At 33.4% G+C, this 25,521-nt stretch overlaps 1 protein-coding gene and 1 non-coding gene across 2 annotated transcripts in view; one reads left to right on the forward strand and one right to left on the reverse strand.

Annotated features, from left to right (window-relative positions):
* The window catches only part of LOC134848707 (histone-lysine N-methyltransferase SETDB2-like), a 185,020-nt gene that overhangs the window by 72,159 nt on the left and 87,340 nt on the right, over positions 1–25,521 (forward strand). The gene's annotated exons all lie outside the window — the stretch shown is intronic.
* Trnav-cac (transfer RNA valine (anticodon CAC)) lies at positions 4,511–4,583 on the reverse strand. Its single transcript has one exon. It is a non-coding gene; the product is annotated as a tRNA-Val (tRNA).

Raw genomic sequence — 25,521 nt, forward strand, 5'->3', positions numbered from 1 at the left:
GAGCCGAATTTTGTTTCTGATAAAAAGAATTAATAATTGAGGTTGCATGAGGTTGTTGGTCCAGGAACACAAAAAAAAACAGAAAAGCTATTTCCAACTAATTGCAAGACTGACCTTAGTAAATCTTGCGGGATGTTTTTTAGTAAGAATTGTTTGTTTAGTAGAACTCATGTTGTTAGTTTAGTTGCAGAAAAACATCTTTTTTTTTGCTTGTTTTTTCGATCGTTGCCCTATCACGCTTAAACAAACTGTTTGAATTGTAAAAACTTGACCTTAGTAAATCTTGCGCTAGGTTTTTTTGTAAAAACTATTCGATTAGTAGAACGTATGTTGTTAGTTTAGTTGTAGCAGAAAAGTTTTTTGTTTTTTTTTGCTTAATTTTTCGATCGTTGCCCTATCACGCTTGAACAAAATGATTGAATTGTGAAAGTAGGTTTATAAGCTTCGAACTGACTGTCATTTTGCATTTCTTAAAACAATTGTTAGTTTTCATTCTATGAAGTTGTTGATCCAGGGAGATAAACTATGTTTTGATGTTTCTGGAAGGGAAAGTATGTTTTTTAAAAAAAATTCGCTCAAAGGTTTCTAGTGAAAACAAACAGAGAAATCGTATTACGGTAGAAAAATTGATTCCACACAGTCTTGTACTGGAGGCCTCCTGCGTGATTCGCAGATGCGATAACCACTATTCCTTAGCACTTATAGGATTGCAAAGTTATAAAGATTCTGAATCAATGGTCAAATGGCATGTGTTAGGAGTTTGCATCATCGCAACTCAATTTGCCAAAGAAAAAATGGGTTTATCGAGATCCGAAGTTCAATTTTTTGTTCTCTTGAACTCCGTGATTACTTCTTATAAATTTCTCTTCAAGGCAGAGAATAAGTATATTGTGTTTGTTATTAGAATAGTTTGTGTTATGTTGTTCTTGTGAAGACGGAAAATATCTTTTTTGAAACGATGATCAAAAGGTGTTAATTGATTGCTTAACGCTTCTTGTGTCAAAGAAGATTATGATTGGTTTTGTGTTTTTGACTGAACTATGGAAAAAACCTAGAAATTGTCAAACGGTAAAAAAACTGAAGCCACACAGGCGTGAACTGGGGACATTCTGTGAGAACCACTACACCATGTCAACTATGAGATTGCATAGATTTTAGGATTAGGAAGAAGTGGTCAAGTGGCATTTGTTAAGAGTTTTCATCATCGCAACTTTGTTTGCTATCGAAAAAGTGGTTTTTATCAAGATCCGAGCTTGAATTGTAAAAATAGGTTTTAAATCTTCTAAATCAGCGGAATTTGGTTTCTGATAAAAACAATTGTTAATTGACTTTGCATGAGTTTGTTGGTCCAGGAACACAAAAAAAACAGAAAAGCTATTTCCAACTAATTGCAAGACTGACCTTAGTAAATCTTGCGGGATGTTTTTAGTAAGAATTGTTTGTTTACTAGAACTCATGTTGTTAGTTTAGTTGCAGAAAAACATCTTTTATTTTTTTGCTTGTTTTTTCGATCGTTGCCCTATCACGCTTAAACAAACTGTTTGAATTGTAAAAATAGGTTTTAAAGCTTCGAACTGACTGTCATTTTGCATTTGATAAAGTAAGTTGTTAATTTTCAATGCATGAAGTTGTTGGTCCAGGGAGAGAAATTATGTTTTGATATTTCTGTGGAGAAGGAAAAGTATGTTTTTAAAAATTTTTGCTCAAAATGTTTCAAGTGATTGTTTGAAGCTTCTTGTGTCGAAGAAGATAATGATTGGTTTTGTGTTTTTGACTCGACTAGTGAAAACAAACGATGAAATCGTATAACTGTTAAAAAAATGATTCCACAGGCTTGTACTGAAGGCCTCTTGGGTGATTCGCAGTTGCGATAACCACTACTCCTTGGCACTTATAGAATTTAAAAACTATAAAGATTCGGAATCAGTGGTCAAATGGCATGTGTTAGGAGTTTGCATTATCTGAATTTGAAACATCTTCTTTTTTTTTTGAATATGTTTTTTTGATCGTTGCCCCTCTCACACTTGAACAAACAATTTGAAATGTAATGTTAGGTTTAAAATCATAGAATTGAGTATCATTTCGAATTTGAAGAAGTGAATTGCTAAATGTCAATTCATGAGGTTGTTAGCTCAGGGAGAAAATTTGCGTTTGATTATTTTTGTGAAGATGGAAAATTTTTTATTTGAAATAATGACCCAAAGGTTTTAATTGATTGCTTAAAGCTTTTTGTATCAGCGAAGTTTTTGATTTGTTTTGTGCTTTTGACTTGACAAGATAAAAAAATGCAGAAATTGTCAAACGGTAAAAACCGTTGCCAAGCTGGGTTGAACTCGGGACCTTCTGTGTGGTAGACCGATGTGCTAACCACTACACCATGGAATGTATTAGATTGCATATAAGATATACTTTAAGATCCGGAATCAGTGGTCAAGTGGCATTTGTTAAGAGTTTTCATCATCGCAACTTTGTTTGCTATCGAAAAAGTGGTTTTTATCAAGATCCGAGCTTCAATTGTAAAAATAGGTTTTAAAGCTTCTAAATGAGCGGAATTTTGTTTCTGATAAAAAGGATTGTTAATTGACCTTGCATGAGTTTGTTGGTCCAGGAACACAAAAAAAACAGGGAAAGCTATTTCCAACTAATTGCAAGTCTGACCTTAGTAAACCTTTTGGTATGTTTTTTAGTAAGAATTGTTTGTTTAGTAGAACTCATGTTGTTAGTTTAGTTGCAGAAAAACATCTTTTATTTTTTTGCATGTTTTTTCGATCGTTGCCCTATCACGCTTAAACAAATTGTTTGAATTGTAAAAATAGGTTTTAAAGCTTCGAACTGACTGTCATTTTGCATTTGATAAAGTAAGTTGTTATTTTTCAATGCATGAATTGTTGGTCCACGGAGAGAAATTATGTTTTGATATTTCTGTGGAGAAGGAAAAGTATGTTTTTAAAAATTTTTGCTCAAAATGTTTCAAATGATTGTTTGAAGCTTCTTGTGTCGAAGAAGATAATGATTGGTTTTGTATTTTTGACTCGACTAGTGAAAACAAACGGTGAAATCGTATAACTGTAGAAAAATTGATTCCACAGGCTTGTACTGAAGGCCTCTTGGGTGATTCGCAGTAGCGATAACCACTACTCCTTGGCACTTATAGGATTTCAAAAATCTAAAGATTCGGAACCAGTGGTCAAATGGCATGTGTTAGGAGTTTGCATTATCTGAATTTGAAATATCTTTTTTTTTAATATGTTTTTTTGATCGTTGCCCCTCTCACACAATTTTTTCAAATAATTACAAGGCTGAACTTAGTAAACCTTGCGCTATGGTTTTTTTAGTAAGAACTGTTTGAACAGTAGAAAGTATGTTGTGAGTTTAATTGTAGGAGGATATCTTTTACTTTTTTGCTTTTTTTCGATCGTTGCCTTATCACGCTTGAACAAACTGATTGAATTGTAAAAATAGGTTTATAAGCTTCGAACTTACTGTCAATTTGCCTTTGATAAAGTAAATTGTTTATTGTCATTGCTTGAAGTTGTTGGTCCAGGGAGAGAAATTATGTTTTGATATTTCTTTGGAGATGGAAAACTATAATTTTTTAGCAAAACTTTGCTCAAAAGGTTTGATTGGAGCTTCTTGTGTCAAAGAAGATATTGATTGGTTTTGTGTTTTTGACTCGACTAGTGAAAAGAAAAAGAAAATCGTATAACGGTTTAAAAAAATGATTGCACACAGGCTTGAGTGGGCCCCCCTGCATGATTCGCAGATGCGATAACCACTACTCTTTGGCATCTATAGGAATGCAAAGTTTTAAAGATTCGGAATCAGTGGTCAAATGGCATGTGTTAGGAGTTTGCATCAGTGCAACTTTAATTGCTAAAAAAGTGGCTTTATCGGGATCCGAGGTTTTAATATTTAGTACTCTTGAACTCCGTGAATACTCCGTATAAGTGTTTCTTCAAGGCAGAGAGAAAGGTAGGTATCTATTTCAATCAGGCCTGGATTTGTTTTTTGACGTTTTTCAATGCAAAATTGGGAGCGTAACTTTCTGTAAAACACTCGACTTCGATGTTGAAACAACCTAAGCTATTTTCAACTAACTACAGGGTTGACCTCAGTTAATCTTGCGCTACGTTTTTTGTAAAAACTGTTCGATTAACGGAACGTATTTTTTTGTTTTTTTTTTGCTTAAATTTTTTCTGATCGTTGCCCTCTCACACTTGAAAAAACAATTCGAAATGTAATATTAGGTTTAAAAGCTTGGAACTGAGTATCATTTCGCATTTGAAGATGTGAATTGTTAATTTTCATTTCATGAGGTTGTTGGTTCAGCGAGAAATTGAATAACAAATTGTGTTTTGTTATTTTTGTGTAGACGTAATGTTTTTTTTGAAAAGGTGATCGAAAGGTTTTAATTCATTGTTTAAAGCTTCTTGTGTCAAAGAAGATTTTGATTGGTTTTTCGTTTTCGACTTAGTGAAAAAAACGCAAAAAATGTCAAACGGTAAAAAACTGCTGCCACCCAGGCTTGAACTGGGGACCTTCTGCGTGTGTGGCAGATGTGATAACCTCTACACCATGGCACCTATTAGATTGCATAGATTTTTAGATTCGGAATCAGTGGTCAAGTAGCATTTGTTAATAGTTTGCATAATCGAAACTTTGTTTGCTATAGAAAAAGTGGGTTCATCAAGATTCGAGGTTGAATTGTAAAAATAGGTTTCAAAGCTTCCAAATGAGTGGCATTTTGTTTTTGATAAGAAGAATTGTCAGTTGTCCTTGCATCAGGCTGTTAGTTTAACATTAAAAAACCAGGGGAAACTATTTTCAACTAAAAACAAGGCTGACTTTAATAAAACTTGCGCTATGTTTTTTTAGCAAGAACTGTTTGTTTGGTAGAACGTATGTTGGTATGTTGTTAGTTTAGTTGTAGAAAAATACTTTTTTTGCTAAGTTTTTTGATCGTTGCCCTATTAAACTTGAACAAACAGTTTGAATTTTAAAAATAGGTTTTTAAGCTTCGAACTGAGTGTCATTTTTCATTTGACAACGTAAATTATTAAATTTTATTGCATGAAGTTGTTGTTCGAGGGAAAGAAATTATGATTTGATTTTTCTGTGGAGAAGTAAAAGTTTGTGTTGGAACAAAATTTTGCTCAAAAGAATTCAAGTGATTGTCTGAAGTTTTTTGCGTCAAAGAAGACATTTATTGATTTTAGTCCTCTTGACTCGACTAGTGAAAACAAACGGAGAAACTGTATAACGGTAAAAAGTGATTCCACACAGGCTTGAACTGGGAGTTTCCTGCGTGATTGGCAGATGGGACAACCACTTCACATTGGCACCTATAGGATTGCAAAGCTTTGAAGCTTCGGAATCAGTAGTCAAATGGCATGTGTTAGGAGTTTCCATCATCGCAACCCTAATTGCTATAAGAAAAGTAGGTTTATCGAGATCCGAGGTTTTAATACTTGGTTCTCTTGAACTCCGTGAATAATCCTCATAAATTTTTCTTCATGGCAGAGAAAAGGTAGATATCTTTTTCAGTCAAGGCCATTGTTGTCAACCAAGAAATGTTTTCTGACTTTTTCAATGCAAAATTGGGAGCGCCACTTACTATAAAACACTCGACTTCGATGTTCAAACACACCTAACCTATTTTCAACTAACTGCATGGTTGACCTCATTAAGACTTGCGCTACGTTTGTTGTAAAAACTGTTCGATTAATAGAACGTATCTTTTTTTTTTTTACTCAATTGTTTTTGATCGTTCCTCTCTCACACTTGAAAAAACAATTTGAAATGTAATATTAGGTTTAAAAGTTGGAACTGAGTATCATTTCGCATTTGAAGATGTGAATTGTTAATTGTCATTTCATGAGGTTGTTGGTTCAGGGAGAAATTGAATAACAAATTGTGTTTTGTTATTTTTGTGTGGACGGAAATTTTTTTTGAAAAGATGATTGATAGGTTTTAATTCATTGTTTAAAGCTTCCTGTGTCAAAGAAGATTTTGATTGGTTTTTTTGTTTTCCACTGGACTAGTGAAAAAAAACGCAAAAAATGTCAAACGGTAAAAAACTGTGCCACCCAGGCTTGAACTTGGGACTTTTTGCGTGTTAGGCAGGTGTGATAACCACTACACCATGGCACCTATCAGATTGCAGAGATTTTTAGATTCGGAATCAGTGGTCAAGTGGCATTTGTTAATAGTTTGCATAATCGAAACTTTGTTTGCTATAGAAAAAGTGGGTTCATCAAGATCCGAGGTTGAATTGTAAAAGTAGGTTTCAAAGCTTCCAATTGAGTAGCATTTTGTTTTTGATAAGAAGAATTGTCAGTTGTCCTTGCATGAGGCTGTTAGTTTAGCGGTAAAAAACCAGGTGAAACTATTTTCAACTAAAAACAAGGCTGACTTTAATAAAACTTGCGCTATGTTTTTTTTAGCAAGAACTGTTTGTTTGGTAGAACGTATGTTGTTAGTTTAGTTGTAGAAAAATACTTTTTTTGCTAAGTTTTTTTATCGTTGCCCTATTAAACTTGAACAAACAGTTTGAATTTTAAAAATAGGTTTATAAGTTTCGAACTGAGTGTCATTTTTCTTTTGACAAAAAAATTATAAATTTTTATTGCATGAAGTTGTTGTTCGAGGGAAAGAAATTATGATTTGATTTTTCAGTGGAGAACTAAAAATTTGTGTCGGAACAAAATTTTGCTCAAAATAATTCAAGTGATTGTCTTAAGTTTTTTGTGTCAAAGAAGACATTTATTGATTTTAGTCCTCTTGACTCGACTAGTGAAAACAAACGGAGAAACTGTATAACGGTAAAAAGTGATTCCACACAGGCTTGAACTGGGGGTTTCCTGCGTGATTGGCAGATGGGACAACCACTTCACTTTGGCACCTATAGGATTGCAAAGTTTTGAAGCTTCGGAATCAGTGGTCAAATGGCATGTGTTAGGAGTTTCCATCATTGCAACCCTAATTGCTATAAGAAAAGTAGGTTTATCGAGAACCGAGGTTTTAATATTTGCTTCTCTTGAACTCCGTAAATAATCCTCATAAATTGTTCTTCATGGCAGAGAAAAGGTAGATATTTTTTTCAGTCAGGCCATTGTTGTCAACCAAGAAATGTTTTCTGACTTTTTCAATGCAAAATTGGGAGCGCCACTTTCTATAAAACACTCGACTTCGATATTCAAACAAACCTAAGCTCTTTTCAACTAACTACAGGGTTGACCTCAATAAATCTTGTGCTACGTTTTTTGTAAAAACTGTTCGATTAATGGAACGTATCTTTTTTTTTTTTTTTTTGCTTAAATTTTTTCTGATCGTTGCCCTCTCACACTTGAAAAAAAACCATTTGACCACTGATTCCTAATCTTAAATTTATGTTATTTCAAAGGTGCTATGGTGTAGTGGTTATCACATCTGCCTATCACTCTGAAGGTCCTCAGTTCAAGCTTTGGTGGCATCAGTTTTTTACCGTTTGACAAATTTTGCGTTTCTTTCACTAAACGTTTTTTGAAAAGATGATCGAAAGGTTTTAACTGACTGTTTAAAGCTTCTTTAGCCAAAGAAGATTTTGATTGATTTTGTGTTTTGGACTGTACTAGTGAAAGAAACGCAAAATTTGTCAAACGGTAAAAAACTGATGCCACCAAGGCTTGAACTGGGGACTTTCTGTGTGTTAGGCAGATGTGATACCCACTACACCATGTCACCTATGAGATTACATAGATTTAAGATTAGGAATCAGTGGTCAAGTGGTGTTTTTTTAGGAGTAAGCATAATCGCAGTTTTGTTTGCTATAGAAAAAGGGGGTTTTATTAAGATCTGAGGTTGAATTGTAAGAACAGGTTTCAAGGCTTCGAAATGAGTGGCATTTTGTTTTTGATAAAAAAATTGTTAATTGTCATTGCATGAGGTTGTTGGTCCAGGAAGAGAAACTAGGGAACGATTTTTTCCAACATTTACAAGGCTGAATTTAGTAAACCTTGCGCTATGGTTTTTCTAGTAAGAACTGCTTGAATAGTAGAAAGTATGTTGTTAGTTTAATTGTAGGAGGATATCTTCTACTTTTTTGCTTATTTTTTCGATCGTTGCCCTATCACGCTTCAACAAACTGATTGAATTGTAAAAATAGGTTTATAAGCTTCGAACTTACTGTCAATTTGCCTTTGATGAAATAAATTGTTTATTGTCATTGCGTGAAGTTGTTGGTCCAGGGAGAGAAAGTATGTTTTGATATTTCTGTGGAGATGGAAAACTATAATTTTTTAGCAAAACTTTGCTCAAAAGGTTTGATTGGAGCTTCTTGTGTCAAGGAAGATATTGATTGGTATTGTGTTTTTGACTCGACTAGTGAAAACAAAAAGAACAATCGTATAACGGTTTAAAAAAATGATTGCACACAGGCTTCAACTGGGGATTTTCTGCGTGATTGGCAGATGCGATAACCACTACTCCTTGGCACCTATAGAATTGCAAACTTTTAAAGACTCGGAATCAGTGGTCAAGTGGCCTTTAATAGGAGTTTGCATAATCGCACTTTGTTTGCTATAGAAAAAGTGGTTTTCATCAAGATCTGAGGTTGAATTGTAAAAATAGGTTTCATAGCTTCGATTTGAGTGTCATTTTCTTTTTGATAAAAAAAAATATTTTAATTGTCATTGCATGAGGTTGTTGGTCCAGGGAGAGAAACTAGGGAAATCTTTTTCAAATAATTACAAGGCTGAACTAAGTAAACCTTGCGCTATGGTTTCTTAGCAAGAACTGTTTGTTTAGTAGAACGTATATTGTTAGTTTAATTGTAGTAGAATATCTTTTACTTTTTTGCTTATTTTTTCGATCATTGCCCTATCACGCTTGAACAAACTGATTGAATTGTGAAAATAGGTTTATAAGCTTCGAACTGACTGTCATTTTGCATTTCATAAATAATTGTTTGTTTTCATTCTATGAAATTGTTGATCCAGGGAGAGAAACTATGTTTTGATATTTCTGGAAGAAAAAGTATGTTTTTTAAAAAAATTTCGCTCAAAGGTTTCTAGTGAAAACAAACGGAGAAATCGTTTTACGGTAGAAAAATTGATTCCACACAGGCTTGCTTGTGCTGGAGGCCTCCTGTGTGATTCGCAGATGCGATAAGCACTACTCCTTAGCACTTATAGGATTGCAAAGTTATGAAGATTCGGAATCAATGGTCAAATGGCATGTGTTAGGAGTTTGTGTGAAAGAAGATTATGATTGGTTTTGTGTTTTTGACTGGACTATGGAAAAAACCTGGAAATTGTCAAACGGTAAAAAACTGAAGCCACCCAGGCGTGAACTGGGGACATTATGTGTGTTAGACAGATGTGAGAACCACTACACTATATCAACTATGAGATTGCATAGATTTTAGGATTAGGAAGCAGTGGTCAAGTGGCATTTGTTAAGAGTTTTCATCATCGCAACTTTGTTTGCTATCGAAAAAGTGGTTTTTATCAAGATCCGAGCTTGAATTGTAAAAATAGGTCTTAAAGCTTCTAAATGAGCGGAATTTTTTTTCTGATAAAAAGAATTGTTAATTGACCTTGCATGAGTTTGTTGGTCCAGGAACACAGAAAAACAGGGAAAGCTATTTCCAACTAATTGCAAGACTGACCTTAGTAAACCTTGCGGTATGTTTTTTAGTAAGAATTGTTTGTTTATTAGAACTCATGTTGTTAGTTTAGTTGCAGAAAAACAACTTTTATTTTTTTGCTTGTTTTTTCGATCGTTGCCCTATTACGCTTAAACAAACTGTTTGAATTGTAAAAATAGGTTTTAAAGCTTCGAACTGACTGTCATTTTGCATTTGGTAAAGTAAGTTGATATTTTTCAATGCATGAAGTTGTTGGTCCAGGGAGAGAAATTATGTTTTGATATTTCTGTGGAGAAGGAAAAGTATGTTTTTAAAAACTTTTGCTCAAATTGTTTCAAGTGATTGTTTGAAGCTTCTTGTGTCTTTGTGTTTTTGACTCGACTAGTGAAAACAAACGGAGAAATCGTATAACTGTAAAAAAAATGATTCCACAGGCTTGTACTGGAGGCCTCTTGGGTGATTCGCAGTTGCGATAACCACTACTCCTTGGCACTTATAGGATTTCAAAAATATAAAGATTCGGAGTCAGTGGTCAAATGGCACGTGTTAAGAGTTTGCATTATCTGAATTTGAAATATCTTTTTGTTTTTTTTTTGAATAGTTTTTTTTTATCGTTGCCCCTCTCACACTTGAACAAACAATTTGAAATGTAATATTAGGTTTAAAAGCTTAGAACTGAGTATCATTTCGAATTTGAAGAAGTGAATTGCTAAATGTCATTTCATGAGGTTGTTAGCTCAGGGAGAAAATTTCCGTTTGATTATTTTTGTGAAGATGGAAAATTTTTTATTTGAAATGATGACCAAAAGGTTTGAATTGATTGCTTAATGTTTTTTGTATCAGAGAAAATTTTGATTGGTTTGGTGCTTTTGACTTGACAAGATAAAAAAACGCAGAAATTCTCAAACGGTAAAAACCGTTGCCACCCAGGGTTGAACTCGGGACCTTCTGTGTGGTAGCCCGATGTGATAACCACTACACGATGGATTATATAAGATTGCATATACTTTAAGATTCGGAACCAGTGTTCAAGAGGCATTTGTTAAGAGTTGGCGTCATTGCAGCTTTGTTTGCCAAAGAAGAATTAGTTTTCATCAAAATTCGAGGTTGAATTGTGAAAATAGGATTCAAAGCTTCGAAATGAGTTGCATTTCGTTTTGATAAGAAGAACTGTTAATTGTCCTTGAATGAGGTTGTTGGTCCAGGGAGAGAAACTAGGGAACGATTTTTTCAATGAATTACAAGGCTGAACTTAGTAAACCTTGCGCTATGGTTTTTTAGTAAGAACTGTTTGAATAGTAGAAAGTATGTTGTTAGTTTAATTGTAGGAGGATATCTTTTACTTTTTTGCTTTTTTTTTCGATCGTTGCCCTATCACGCTTGAACAAACTGATTGAATTGTAAAAATAGGTTTATAAGCTTCGAACTTACTGTCAATTTGCCTTTGATAAAGTAAATTGTTTATTGTCATTGCGTGAAGTTGTTTGTCCAGGGAAAGAAATTATGTTTTGATTTTTCCGTGGAGATGGAAAACTATAATTTTTTAGCAAAACTTTGCTCAAAAGGTTTGATTGGAGCTTCTTGTGTCAAAGAAGATATTGATTGGTTTTGTGTTTTTGACTCGACTAGTGAAAACAAAAAGAAAAATCGTATAACGGTTTAAAAAAATGATTGCACACAGGCTTGAGTGGGCCCCCCTGCGTGATTCGCAGATGCGATAACCACTACTCTTTGGCATCTATAGGATTGCAACGTTTTAAAGATTCGGATTCAGTGGTCAAATGGCATGTGTTAGGAGTTTGCATCATTACAACTTTAATTGCTAAAAAAAGTGGCTTTATCGAGACCCGAGGTTTTAATATTTAGTACTCTTGAACTCCATGAATACTCCTTATAAGTTTTTCTTCAAGGCAGAGAGAAAGGTAGGTATCTATTTCAATCAGGCCTGGATTTGTTTTCTGACGTTTTTCAATGCAAAACTGGGAGCGTAACTTTCTGGAAAACACTCGATTTCGATGTTGAAACAACCTAAACTATTTTTTAACTATCTAAAATTGACCTTAGTAAATCTTGCGCTAGGTTTTTGTAAAAACTATTCGATTAGTAGAACGTATGTTGTTAGTTTAGTTGTAGCAGAATAGCTTTTTTAGTTTTTTTTTGCTTAATTTTGTTTGATCGCTGCCCTCTCACACTTGAAAAAGCAATTTGAATTATAATATTAGGTTTAAAAGCTCAGAACTGAATATCATTTCGAATTTGAAGATGTGAATTGTTAATTGTCATTTCATGAGGTTGTTGGTTCAGGGAGAAATCGAATAACAAATTGTGTTTTTTTTTACTTTTGTGTAGACAGAAAATTTGTTTTTTGAAAAGATGATCGAAATGTTTTAATTGATTGTTTAAAACTTCTTGTGTCAAAGAAGAATTTGGTTGGTTTTGTGTTTTTGACTGGACTAGTGAAAAAAAACGCAAAAATTGTCAAACGGTAAAATCTGATGCCACCCAGACTTGAACTGGGGACGTTTTGCGCCTTAGGCGGATTTGATAACCACTACACCTTGGCACCTTTGAGATTAAACAGATGTTAAGATCAGTGGTCAAGTGGTTTTTTAGTACGAACTGTTTGTTTAGTGGAGCGTATGTTGTTAGTTTAATTGTAGTAGAACATATTTTATTTTTTTGCTTATTTTTTCGATCGTTGCCCTATCACGCTTGAACAAAATAATTGAATTGTGAAAATAGGTTTATAAGCTTCGAACTGACTGTCATTTTGCATTTCATAAAGTAAATGTTAGTTTTCATTGTTTGAAGTTGTTGATCCAGGAAGAGAAATTATGTTTCGATATTTCTGGAAGGAAAAGTATGTTTTTTAAAAAAAATCGCTCAAAAGGTTTCAAGTGGTTGTTTGAAGCTTCTTGTGTCGAAGAAGATTTTGTTTCATTTGTGTTTTTGCCTCGACTAGTGAAAACAAACGGAGAAATCGTATTACGGCAGAAAAATTGATTCCACACAGGCTTGTACTGGAGGCCTCCTGCGTGATTCGCAGATGCGATAACCACTATTCCTTAGCACTTATAGGATTGCAAAGTTATAAAGATTCGGAATCAATAATCAAATGGCATGTGTTAGGAGTTTCCATCATCGCAACTCTATTTGCCAAAGAAAAAATGGGTTTATAGAGATCCGAGGTTTAAATTTTTGGTTCTCTTGAACTCCGTGAATACTTCTTATAAGTTTCTCTTCAAGGCAGAGAATAAGTATATTGTGTTTGTTATTAGAATAAATTGTGTTATGTTGTTTTTGTGAAGACGGAAAATATCTTTTTTGAAACGATGATCAAAAGGTGTTAATTGACTGCTTAAAGCTTCTTGTGTGAAAGAAGATTATGATTGATTTTGTGTTTTGACTAGACTATGGAAAAAACCTAGAAATTGTCAAACGGTAAAAAAAAACTGAAGCCACCCAGGCGTGAACTGGGGACATTCTGTGTGTTGGACAGATGTGAGAACCACTACACCATGTCAACTATGAGATTGCATAAATTTTAGGATTAGGAAGCAGTGGTCAAGTGGCATTTGTTAAGAGTTTTCATCATCTCAACTTTGTTTGCTATCGAAAAAGTGGTTTTTATCAAGATCCGAGCTTGAATTGTAAAAATAGGTTACAAAGCTTCTAAATGAGTGGAATTTTGTTACTGATAAAAAAAAATTGTTAATTGACCTTGCATGAGGTTGTTGGTCCAGGGACATTAAAAAAAACAGGGAAAGCTATTTCCAACTAATTGCAAGACTGACCTTAGTAAATCTTGCGGTATGTTTTTTAGTAAGAATTGTTTGTTTAGTAGAACTCATGTTGTTAGTTTAGTTGCAGAAAAATATCTTTTATTTTTTTGCTTTTTTTATCGTTTCCCTATCACGCTTAAACAAACTGTTTGAATTGGAAAAATAGGTTTTAAAGCTTCGAACTGACTGTCATTTTGCATTTGATAAAGTAAGTTGTTATTTTTCAATGCATGAAGTTGTTGGTCTAGAGAGAGACATTATGTTTTGATATTTCTGTGGAGAAGGAAAAATATGTTTTTAAAAGATTTTGCTCAAATTGTTTCAAGTGATTGTTTGAAGCTTCTTGTGTCGAAGAAGATAATGATTGGTTTTGTGTTTTGACTCGACTAGTGAAAACAAACGGAGAAATCGTATAAATTTTTTTAAAAAAACGATTCCACAGGCTTGTGCTGGAGGCCTCTTGGGTGATTCGCAGTTGCGATAACCACTACTCCTTGGCACTTATAGGATTTCAAAAATATAAAGATTCGGAATTAGTGGTCAAATGGCATGTGTTAGGAGTTTGCATTATCTGAATTTGAAATATCTTTTTGTTTTTTTGAATAGTTTTTTTTATCGTTGCCCCTCTCACACTTGAACAAACAATTTGAAGTGTAATATTAGTTTTAGAAGCTTAGAACTGAGAATCATTTCGAATTTGAAGAAGTGAATTGCTAAATGTCATTTCATGAGGTTGTTAGCTCAGGGAGAAAATTTCCGTTTGATTATTTTTGTGAAGATGGAAAATTTTTTATTTGAAATGATGACCAAAAGGTTTTAATTGATTGCTTAAAGCTTTTGTATTAGAGAAAAATTTGATTGGTTTTGTGCTTTTGACTTGACAAGATAAAAAAACGCAGATATTATCAAACGGTAAAAACCGTTGCCACCCAGGGTTGAACTCGGGACCTTTTGTGTGGTAGATCGATGTGATAACCACTACACCATGGAATATATAAGATTGCATATACTTTAAGATCCGGAATCAGTGGCCAAGTGGCATTTGTTAAGAGTTTGCGTCATTGCAGCTTTGTTTGCCAAAGAAGAATTAGGTTTCATCAAGATCCGAGGTTGAATTGTGAAAATAGGATTCAAAGCTTCGAAATGAGTTGCGTTTTGTTTTTGATAAGAAGAACTGTGAATTTTCCTTGCATGAGGTTGTAGGTTCAGGGAGAAAAACCAGGGAAAGCTATTTTCCTTTAATTCCAAGACTGACTTTAGTAAACATTGCGGTATGCTTTTTTAGTAAGAACTGTTTGTTTAGTAGAACGTATATTGTTAATTTAGTTGTAGAATATCTTTTAGTTTTTTTCCGTCTATTTTTTCGATCGTTGCCCCATCACGCTTGAACAAACTGTTTGAATTGTAAAAATTGATTGATAGACTTCAAACTGAATGTCGTTTTGCATTTGATAAATAAATTGTTAATTGTCATTGCATGAAGTTGTTAGTCCAGGGAGATAAATTATGCTTTGATATTTCTGCGGAGGAGGAAAAGTATATTTCTAATCAAAAATTTGCTCAAAAGGTGTAAAGTGATTGTTTGAAGCTTCTTGTGTCAAAAACGATATTGATGGGTTGTGTGTTTTTGACTCGACTAGTGAAAACAAACGGAAAAATGATTCCACACAGGCTTGTATTGGAGGCCTCCTGCGTGACTCACAGATGCGATAACCACTACTCCTTGGCACCTATAGGGTTGCAAAATTTTAACGTTTTGGAATCAGTGGTTAAATGACATGTGTTAGGAGTTTGCATCATCGCAATTCTATTTGCTAAAGAAAAAGTGGTTTTAATATTTGGTTCTCTTGAACTCCGTGAATACTCCTTATAAGTTTCTCTTCAAGGCAGAAAAAAAGGCAGGTTTATTTTTCAATCACGTCTTTGTGATCAACCTACAATGGTTTTTTGACGTTTTTGAATGACAAATTTGGACCGCCACTTTATATGAAACACTTGACTTCGATGTTCAAACAACCTAAGCTATTTTCAACTAACTACAAGGTTGACCTTAGTAAATACTGCGCTAGGTTTTTTGTTAAATCTTGTTTGATTAGTAGAACGTATGTAGTTAGTTTAGTTGTAGCAGAAATTATTTTTGTTTTTAGTTCTAAGCTTTTAAACCTAATATTACAATTCAAATTGTTTGTTCAAGCGTGTGAGGGCAACGAAAAAACTAAAAACAAAAATAATTGTAATATTAGGTTTAAAAGCTTAGAACTGAGTATCATTTTGTATTTGAAAATGTGAATTGTTAATTGTCATTTATGAAGTTGTTGGTTCAGGGAGAAATTGAATAAAAAAGCTTGTTTTGTAATTTTTGTGTAGACGGAAAACTTTTTTTGAAAAGATGATCGAAAGGTTTTAATTGATTGTTTGAAGCTTCTTGTGTCAAAAAAAGATTTTGATTGGTTTTGTGTTTTGGACTAGACTTGCGAAAGAAACGCAAAATTTGTCATTAAGTTCAAATTTTTCTTAAGCAAGCTATTGATTTATGAAAAAATTAAGTAATTGAAGTGGTTTCTTAGACCAAAACCTTTTTGCGAAAACCTAGTTTTTTTAAGCGAGCTAATCGAGCGATGAACTTCAAAATCATTCAAAATGTTTCTTTTTTACCAAACCCTTTTGCGAAAATAAAAACAAAATTATGCAAGCTATTCAAGCTTTTAAACTTTTAAATTTTTCGAGTTATTTCACAGACCGAACGGTTTTTCGAAATTATTTTTGTGTTTTCAAGCAAGCTAAAAAAACTATGAAACTTTGAAGCATGTCATGTTGTTTTTTTAGAACGATTTAGTTCGCAATAAGTGTAAGTTTTTCTTAAGCAGGCTACTGAAGCTATGAAAAATTGAAATTTTTGAAGTTGTTTCTTAGACCGAAACGTTTTGCAAATAGTTAGTTTTTAAGTTGTTTGTGACTGGAAAAAATCTTTTTGCGAAAAAAGGAGTTTTCTCATGCAAGCTACTTGAGCTATGAAAAATTGAAATATTTCAATTTATTTCAAAGAACAAATCTTGAATAGCAAAATTTAAGTAATCTTAATTTTTCAGTTTTTTGAATTTTACTTTTTTAAGTAAGCTAGTCGAGCTACGAAACTTTGATATACTTCACGTAGTATCCTTAAGCAAAGGTTGGCGAAAGAGTAGGTGTTTTCAACTAAGCTAGTCCAGCTATGAAACTTTTCAAATTGAATTTATAGTGCAAAGCGGTTTTCTAAGCATATATTTTGCTATTTTCAGTTGATTCTTTTCAGACTAAAATCAACATACAAACGCAAAATATTTGAAAAACTGTGGGCAGGTTCTGTCTAGTCTGAAGTTGAGTCCAGTTCATCTTCTTTAAAGACTTTTGGAGTTTTCAGAATGAAGTCAAGAATAATCCTCAAAGAATCAAAGTTCTAGAAAGTCCTTTCCTAAAACATAGAGCTAAATGGTTGCTCTGAATAGTTTTTGATTGTTCTGATCTGAGCCCTGTTGAACGTTGTGCTCGATAAAAAAATTAAAAATTGCGAAAAGTTTCAAGTTTTTTGAGCTAGCTATTCAAGCTAAGAAACTTTAAAATATTTCCATTTATTTCATAGACTGAATCGGTTCGCAAAAAAGTTTAAAGTTTTCTAAGCAAGCTTTTAAAGCTATGAAATTTAGTTTTTTTTATGCTGAACAGTGAATTAGTTTTTCTATGCTGGTTTATTGGTGACTAATTTTAGTAAAATTACAAGCGTTGGTTGAGCAGATATGAGAACTTGATACTCCTAATCTCGATATTGTTGATATTCAAAAATGCCTGTTTTAGCCTGTTTAGAATTTTTTTGTATGCATTTCCCTCGCTTGTGTTTGCAAAGCGCAGTCTCGCCTATGTGTTATTTTTTGGGATAGTTTTATCAAGGACACAAATTTCTGGGACACAAGTTTCTATGCACCACTTAAAAGATATGTCTGCAGAATCCAGATGCGAGCGAGCACAGATTTCAGTGATCAGTTATGACACTTATATTTCCTTTAGTTCACTTACTTTTTTAGTTAAATGACGCTCCAAATTGCTGTTTTCTGAGTACTAGCTGTTCAAGAGTTTCAATAATTACAAGGTTGATCTTGCGCTACGGTATGTTCTCTCAGTAAAAACTGTTCCTTTAGTAGAACGTATGTTGTTAGTTTAGTTATAGAAGAATATCTTTGTTTCGCTTATTTTTTCGATCGTCGCCCTATCACGCTTGAACAAAATGATTGAATTGTGAAAATAGGTTTATAAGCTTCGAACTGACTGTCATTTTGCATTTCATAAAGTAAATGTTAGTTTTCATTGTATGAAGTTGTTGATCCAGGAAGAGAAATTATGTTTCGATATTTCTGGAAGAAAAAGTATGTTTTTTAAAAAAATTTCGCTCAAAGGTTTCTAGTGAAAACAAACGGAGAAATCGTTTTACGGTAGAAAAATTGATTCCACACAGGCTTGCTTGTGCTGGAGGCCTCCTGTGTGATTCGCAGATGCGATAAGCACTACTCCTTAGCACTTATAGGATTGCAAAGTTATGAAGATTCGGAATCAATGGTCAAATGGCATGTGTTAGGAGTTTCCATCATCGCAACTCTATTTGCCAAAGAAAAAATGGGTTTATAGAGATCCGAGGTTTAAATTTTTGGTTCTCTTGAACTCCGTGAATACTTCTTATAAGTTTCTCTTCAAGGCAGAGAATAAGTATATTGTGTTTGTTATTAGAATAAATTGTGTTATGTTGTTTTTGTGAAGACGGAAAATATCTTTTTTGAAACGATGATCAAAAGGTGTTAATTGACTGCTTAAAGCTTCTTGTGTGAAAGAAGATTATGATTGGTTTTGTGTTTTGACTGGACTATGGAAAAAACCTAGAAATTGTCAAACGGTAAAAAAAAACTGAAGCCACCCAGGCGTGAACTGGGGACATTCTGTGTGTTGGACAGATGTGAGAACCACTACACCATGTCAACTATGAGATTGCATAAATTTTAGGATTAGGAAGCAGTGGTCAAGTGGCATTTGTTAAGAGTTTTCATCATCTCAACTTTGTTTGCTATCGAAAAAGTGGTTTTTATCAAGATCCGAGCTTGAATTGTAAAAATAGGTTACAAAGCTTCTAAATGAGTGGAATTTTGTTACTGATAAAAAAAAATTGTTAATTGACCTTGCATGAGGTTGTTGGTCCAGGGACATTAAAAAAAACAGGGAAAGCTATTTCCAACTAATTGCAAGACTGACCTTAGTAAATCTTGCGGTATGTTTTTTAGTAAGAATTGTTTGTTTAGTAGAACTCATGTTGTTAGTTTAGTTGCAGAAAAATATCTTTTATTTTTTTGCTTTTTTTATCGTTTCCCTATCACGCTTAAACAAACTGTTTGAATTGTAAAAATAGGTTTTAAAGCTTCGAACTGACTGTCATTTTGCATTTGATAAAGTAAGTTGTTATTTTTCAATGCATGAAGTTGTTGGTCTAGAGAGAGACATTATGTTTTGATATTTCTGTGGAGAAGGAAAAGTATGTTTTTAAAAGATTTTGCTCAAATTGTTTCAAGTGATTGTTTGAAGCTTCTTGTGTCGAAGAAGATAATGATTGGTTTTGTGTTTTGACTCGACTAGTGAAAACAAACGGAGAAATCGTATAAATTTTTTTAAAAAAACGATTCCACAGGCTTGTGCTGGAGGCCTCTTGGGTGATTCGCAGTTGCGATAACCACTACTCCTTGGCACTTATAGGATTTCAAAAATATAATGATTCGGAATTAGTGGTCAAATGGCATGTGTTAGGAGTTTGCATTATCTGAATTTGAAATATCTTTTTGTTTTTTTGAATAGTTTTTTTATCGTTGCCCCTCTCACCATTGAACAAACAATTTGAAGTGTAATATTAGGTTTAGAAGCTTAGAACTGAGCATCATTTCGAATTTGAAGAAGTGAATTGCAAAATGTCATTTCATGAGGTTGTTAGCTCAGGGAGAAAATTTCCGTTTGATTATTTTTGTGAAGATGGAAAATTTTTTATTTGAAATGATGACCAAAAGGTTTTAATTGATTGCTTAAAGCTTTTGTATTAGAGAAAAATTTGATTGGTTTTGTGCTTTTGACTTGACAAGATAAAAAAACGCAGAAATTATCAAACGGTAAAAACCGTTGCCACCCAGGGTTGAACTTGGGACCTTCTGTGTGGTAGCCCGATGTGATAACCACTACACCATGGAATATATAAGATTGCATATACTTTAAGATTCGGAACCAGTGTTCAAGTGGCATTTGTTAAGAGTTTGCGTCATTGCAGCTTTGTTTGCCAAAGAAGAATTAGGTTTCATCAAGATCCGAGGTTGAATTGTGAAAATAGGATTCAAAGCTTCGAAATGAGTTGCATTTTGTTTTTGATAAGAAGAACTGTGAATTTTCCTTGCATGAGGTTGTATGTTCAGGGAGAAAAACCAGGGAAAACTATTTTCCTTTAATTCCAAGACTGACTTTAGTAAACTTTGCGGTATGCTTTTTTAGTAAGAACTGTTTGTTTAGTAGAACGTTTATTGTTAATTTAGTTGTAGAATATCTTTTAGTTTTTTTTCGTCTATTTTTTCGATCGTTGCCCCATCACGCTTGAACAAACTGTTTGAATTGTAAAAATTGATTGATAGACTTCAAACTGAATGTCGTTTTGCATTTGATAAATAAATTGTTAATTGTCATTGCATGAAGTTGTTGGTCCAGGGAGATAAATTTTGCTTTGATATTTCCGCGGAGGAGGAAAAGTATATTTCTAATCAAAAATTTGCTCAAAAGGTGTAAAGTGATTGTTTGAAGCTTCTTGTGTCAAAAACGATATTGATGGGTTGTGTGTTTTTGACTCGACTAGTGAAAACAAACGGAAAAATGATTCCACACAGGCTTGTATTGGAGGCCTCCTGCGTGACTCACAGATGCGATAATGACTACTCCTTGGCACCTATAGGATTGCAAAATTTTAAAGTTTTGGAATCAGTGGTTAAATGACATGTGTTAGGAGTTTGCATCATCGCAATTCTAATTGCTAAAGAAAAAGTGGTTTTAATATTTGGTTCTCTTGAACTCCGTGAATACTCCTTATAAGTTTCTCTTCAAGGCAGAGAAAAAGGCAGGTTTATTTTTCAATCACGTCTTTGTGATCAACCTACAATGGTTTTTTGACGTTTTTGAATGAAAAATTTGGACCGCCACTTTATATGAAACACTTGACTTCGATGTTCAAACAACCTAAGCTATTTTCAACTAACTACAAGGTTGACCTTAGTAAATACTGCGCTAGGTTTTTTGTTAAATCTTGTTTGATTAGTAGAACGTATGTAGTTAGTTTAGTTGTAGCAGAAATTATTTTTGTTTTTAGTTTTTTCGTTGCCCTCACACGCTTGAACAAACAATTTGAATTGTAATATTAGGTTTAAAAGCTTAGAACTGAGTATCATTTTGTATTTGAAAATGTGAATTGTTAATTGTCATTTATGAAGTTGTTGGTTCAGGGAGAAATTGAATAAAAAAGCTTGTTTTTTAATTTTTGTGTAGACGGAAAACTTTGTTTGAAAAGATGATCGAAAGGTTTTAATTGATTGTTTGAAGCTTCTTGTGTCAAAAAAAGATTTTGATTGGTTTTGTGTTTTGGACTAGACTTGTGAAAGAAACGCAAAATTTGTCATTAAGTTCAAGTTTTTCTTAAGCAAGCTATTGATTTATGAAAAAATTAAGTAATTGAAGTGGTTTCTTAGACCAAAACCTTTTTGCGAAAACCTAGTTTTTTTTAAGCGAGCTAATCGAGCGATGAACTTCAAAATCATTCAAAATGTTTCTTTTTTACCAAAACCTTTTGCGAAAATAAAAAAAAAATTATGCAAGCTATTCAAGCTTTTAAACTTTTAAATTTTTCGAGTTATTTCACAGACCGAACGGTTTTTCGAAATTATTTTTGTGTTTTTAAGCAAGCTAAAAAAACTATGAAACTTTGAAGCATGTCACGTTGTTTTTTTAGAACGATTTAGTTCGCAATAAGTGTAAGTTTTTCTGAAGCAGGCTACTGAAGCTATGAAAAATTGAAATTTTTGAAGTTGTTTCTTAGACCGAAACGTTTTGCAAATAGTTAGTTTTTAAGTTGTTTGTGACTGGAAAAAATCTTTTTGCGAAAAAAGGAGTTTTCTCATGCAAGCTACTTGAGCTATGAAAAATTGAAATATTTCAATTTATTTCAAAGAACAAATCTTGAATAGCAAAATTTAAGTAATCTTAATTTTTCAGTTTTTTGAATTTAACTTTTTTAAGTAAGCTAGTCGAGCTACGAAACTTTGATATACTTCACGTAGTATCCTTAAGCAAAGGTTGGCGAAAGAGTAGGTGTTTTCAACTAAGCTAGTCCAGCTATGAAACTTATCAAAGTGAATTTATAGTGCAAAGCGGTTTTCTAAGCATATATTTTGCTATTTTCAGTTGATTCTTTTCAGACTAAAATCAACATACAAACGCAAAATATTTGAAAAACTGTGGGCAGGTTCTGTCTAGTCTGAAGTTGAGTCCAGTTCATCTTCTTTAAAGACTTTTGGAGTTTTCAGAATGAAGTCAAGAATAATCCTCAAAGAATCAAAGTTCTAGAATGTCCTTTCCTAAAACATAGAGCTCAATGTTTGCTCTGAATAGTTTTTGATTGTTCTGATCTGAGCCCTGTTGAACGTTGTGCTCGATAAAAAAATTAAAAATTGCGAAAAGTTTCAGGTTTTTTGAGCTAGCTATTCAAGCTAAGAAACTTTAAAATATTTCCATTTATTTCATAGACTGAATCGGTTCGCAAAAAAGTTTAAAGTTTTCTAAGCAAGCTTTTAAAGCTATGAAATTTAGTTTTTTTTTTATGCTGAACAGTGAATTAGTTTTTCTATGCTGGTTTATTGGTGACTAATTTTAGTAAAATTACAAGCGTTGGTTGAGCAGATATGAGAACTTGATACTCCTAATCTCGATATTCTTGATATTCAAAAATGCCTGTTTTAGCCTGTTTAGAATTTTTTTGTATGCATTTCCCTCGCTTGTGTTTGCAAAGCGCAGTCTCGCCTATGTGTTATTTTTTGGGATAGTTTTATCAAGGACACAAATTTCTGGGACACAAGTTTCTATGCACCACTTAAAAGATATGTCTGCAGAATCCAGATGCGAGCGAGCACAGATTTCAGTGATCAGTTATGACACTTATATTTCCTTTAGTTCACTTACTTTTTTAGTTAAATGACGCTCCAAATTGCTGTTTTCTGAGTACTAGCTGTTCAAGAGTTTCAATAATTACAAGGTTGATCTTGCGCTACGGTATGTTCTCTCAGTAAAAACTGTTCCTTTAGTAGAACGTATGTTGTTAGTTTAGTTATAGAAGAAAATCTTTGTTTCGCTTGTTTTTTTGATCGTTGCCCTATCACGCTTGAACAAACTGTTTGAATTGTAAAAATAGGTTTATAAGCTTCGAACTGACTGTCATTTTGCATTTGATAAAGTAAATTGTTAATTGTCATTGCATGAGGTTGTTGGTTCATGGAGAAAAATTGTGTTTTATTCTTTTTGTGAAGACCGATTTTTTTTTCTTTTTTGAAAATTTGATCAAAAGGTTTTGATTGATTGGTTAAAGCTTCTTGAGTCAAAAAAAGTTTTGATTGCTTTTGTGTTTTTGACTAGACTAGTGAAAAAAACGCAGACATTGTCAAACGGTAAAAAACGGATGCCATCCAAGTTTGAGCTTTGGCCCTTCTGCGTGTTCGGCTGATGTGATAACCACTACACCATGGCACCAGATTGCATAGATTTCAAGACGGAATCAGTGGTCAAGTGGCATTTATTAGGGGTTTTTATCATCGCAATTTTAATTGTTATAGAAAAAGTAGGTTTCATGAAGATCCGAGGTTGAATTGTAAAAATAAGTTTCAAAGCTTCGAAATGAGTGGCATTTTGTTTTTGATTAAAAAATTGTTAATTGTCCTTGCATGAGGTTGTAAGTCCAGGGAGAAAAACCAAGCAAGGCTGACCTTAGTAAGTTTTGCGCTATGTTTTTTACTAAGAACTGTTGTTAGTTTAGTTGTAGAAGAACAGCTTTTATTTTTTTGCTTAATTTTTCGATTGTTGCCCTATTACGCTCAAACAAACTGTTTGAATTGTAAAAATAGGTTTACAAGCTTCAAACTGAGTGTCATTTTTTATGTGATAAACTAAATTGTTAATTGTCCTTGCATGAAGTTGTTGTTCGAGGGAGAGAAATTATGTTTTGACATTTCTGTTGAGAAGTAAAAGTATGTTTTTTAACAAAATTTTCATCAAAAGGTTTCAAGTGATTGTTTGAAGCTTGTTGTGTCAAAGAAGACATTGATTAGTTTTGTGTTTTTGACTCGACTAGTGGAAACAAACCGGAGAAGTTGTGTATTGGTGAAAAATGAGTCCTTACAGGCTTCAACTGGGGATTTTCTGCGTGATTGGCAGATGCGATAACCACTACTCCTTGGCACCTATAGAATTGCAAACTTTTAAAGACTCGGAATCAGTGGTCAAATGGCACTTGTTAGGAGTTTGCATAATCGCAACTTTGTTTGCTGTAGAAAAAGTGGTTTTCACCAAGATCGGAGGTTGAGTTGTAAAAATAGGTTTCAAAGCTTCGAAATGGGTGGCTTTTTGTTTTTGATTGAAAAAATTGTTAATCGTCTTTGCATGAGGTTGTTGGTCCAGGGAGAGAAATTATGTTTTGATATTTCTTTGGAGAAGGAAAAGTATGTTCTTGAAAACAAGTTTTGCTCAAAAAGTTTCAAGCGATTTTTGAAGCTTCTTGTGTCAAAGAAGATATTGATTGGTTTTGTGTTTTTGACTCGATTAGTGAAAACTAACGGAGAAATCGTATAACGGTAAAAAATAATTCCACACAGGCTTGTACTGGGAGCCTCCTGCGTGATTCGCAAATGCGATAAGCACTACTCCTTCGCACCTATAGGATTCGAAAGTTATAAAGATACGGAATCGGTGGTCAAATGGCATGTGTTTGGAGTTTGCATCATCGCAACTCTAATTCTATAGAAAAGTGGGTTTATCGAGATCCGAGGTTTCAAAATTTTTGTTCTCTTCAACTCCATGAATACTTCTTGTGAGTTCTTTTCAAGGCCGAGAAAAAGTTAGGTATACTTTTCAATCAGGCCATTGTGTTGAACCTACACTCGTTTTCTGACGTTTTTTAATGCAAATTTTGGAGCACCACTTTCTATAAAGCACTCGACTTCGATGTTCAGACAGCATAATCCATTTTCAACTAATTGCAGGTTTGACCTTAGTAAACCTTACTCTAAGTTTTTTTAAGTTAAAATTGTTCGTTTACTAGAACGTATGTTGTTAGTTTAGTTGTAGAAGAATACCTTTTTGATTTTTTGCTTAAATTTTTTGACCGTTGCCCTCTCACACTTGAACAAACAATTTGATATGTAGTAATAGGTTTAAAAGCTTAGAACTGAGTATCAGTTCGCATTTGAAGAAGTGAATTGTTGATTGTCATGTCTTGAGGTTGTTGGCTCATGGAGAAAATTTATGTTTTGATATTTCTGTGGAGAAGGAAAAGTATGTTTATTAACAAAGTTTTGCTCACAAGGTTTCATGTGATTGTTTGAAGCTTCTTTTGTCGAAGAAGATATTGATTGTTTTTGTGGTTTTGACTCGACTAGAAGTGAAATTGGTAAATTTCGTTTCATGAGGTTGTTGGTTCATGGAGAAAAATTGTGTTTTATTCTTTTTGTGAAGACCGATTTTTTTCTTTTTTGAAAATATGATCAAAAGGTTTTGATTGATTGCTTAAAGCTTCTTGAGTCAAAAACAGTTTTGATTGCTTTTGTGTTTTTGACTAGACTAGTGAAAAAAACGCAGACATTGTCAAACGGTAAAAAACGGATGCCACCCAAGTTTGAACTTTGGCCCTTCTGCGTGTTCGGCTGATGTGATAACCACTACACCATGGCACCAGATTGCATAGATTTCAAGACGGAATCAGTGGTGAAGTGGCATTTGTTAGGGGTTTTTATCATCGCAATTTTGTTTGTTATAGAAAAA

Source organism: Symsagittifera roscoffensis, chromosome 6, assembly GCF_963678635.1.
Source record: "Symsagittifera roscoffensis chromosome 6, txSymRosc1.1, whole genome shotgun sequence".
NCBI lineage: Eukaryota > Metazoa > Xenacoelomorpha > Acoela > Convolutidae > Symsagittifera > Symsagittifera roscoffensis.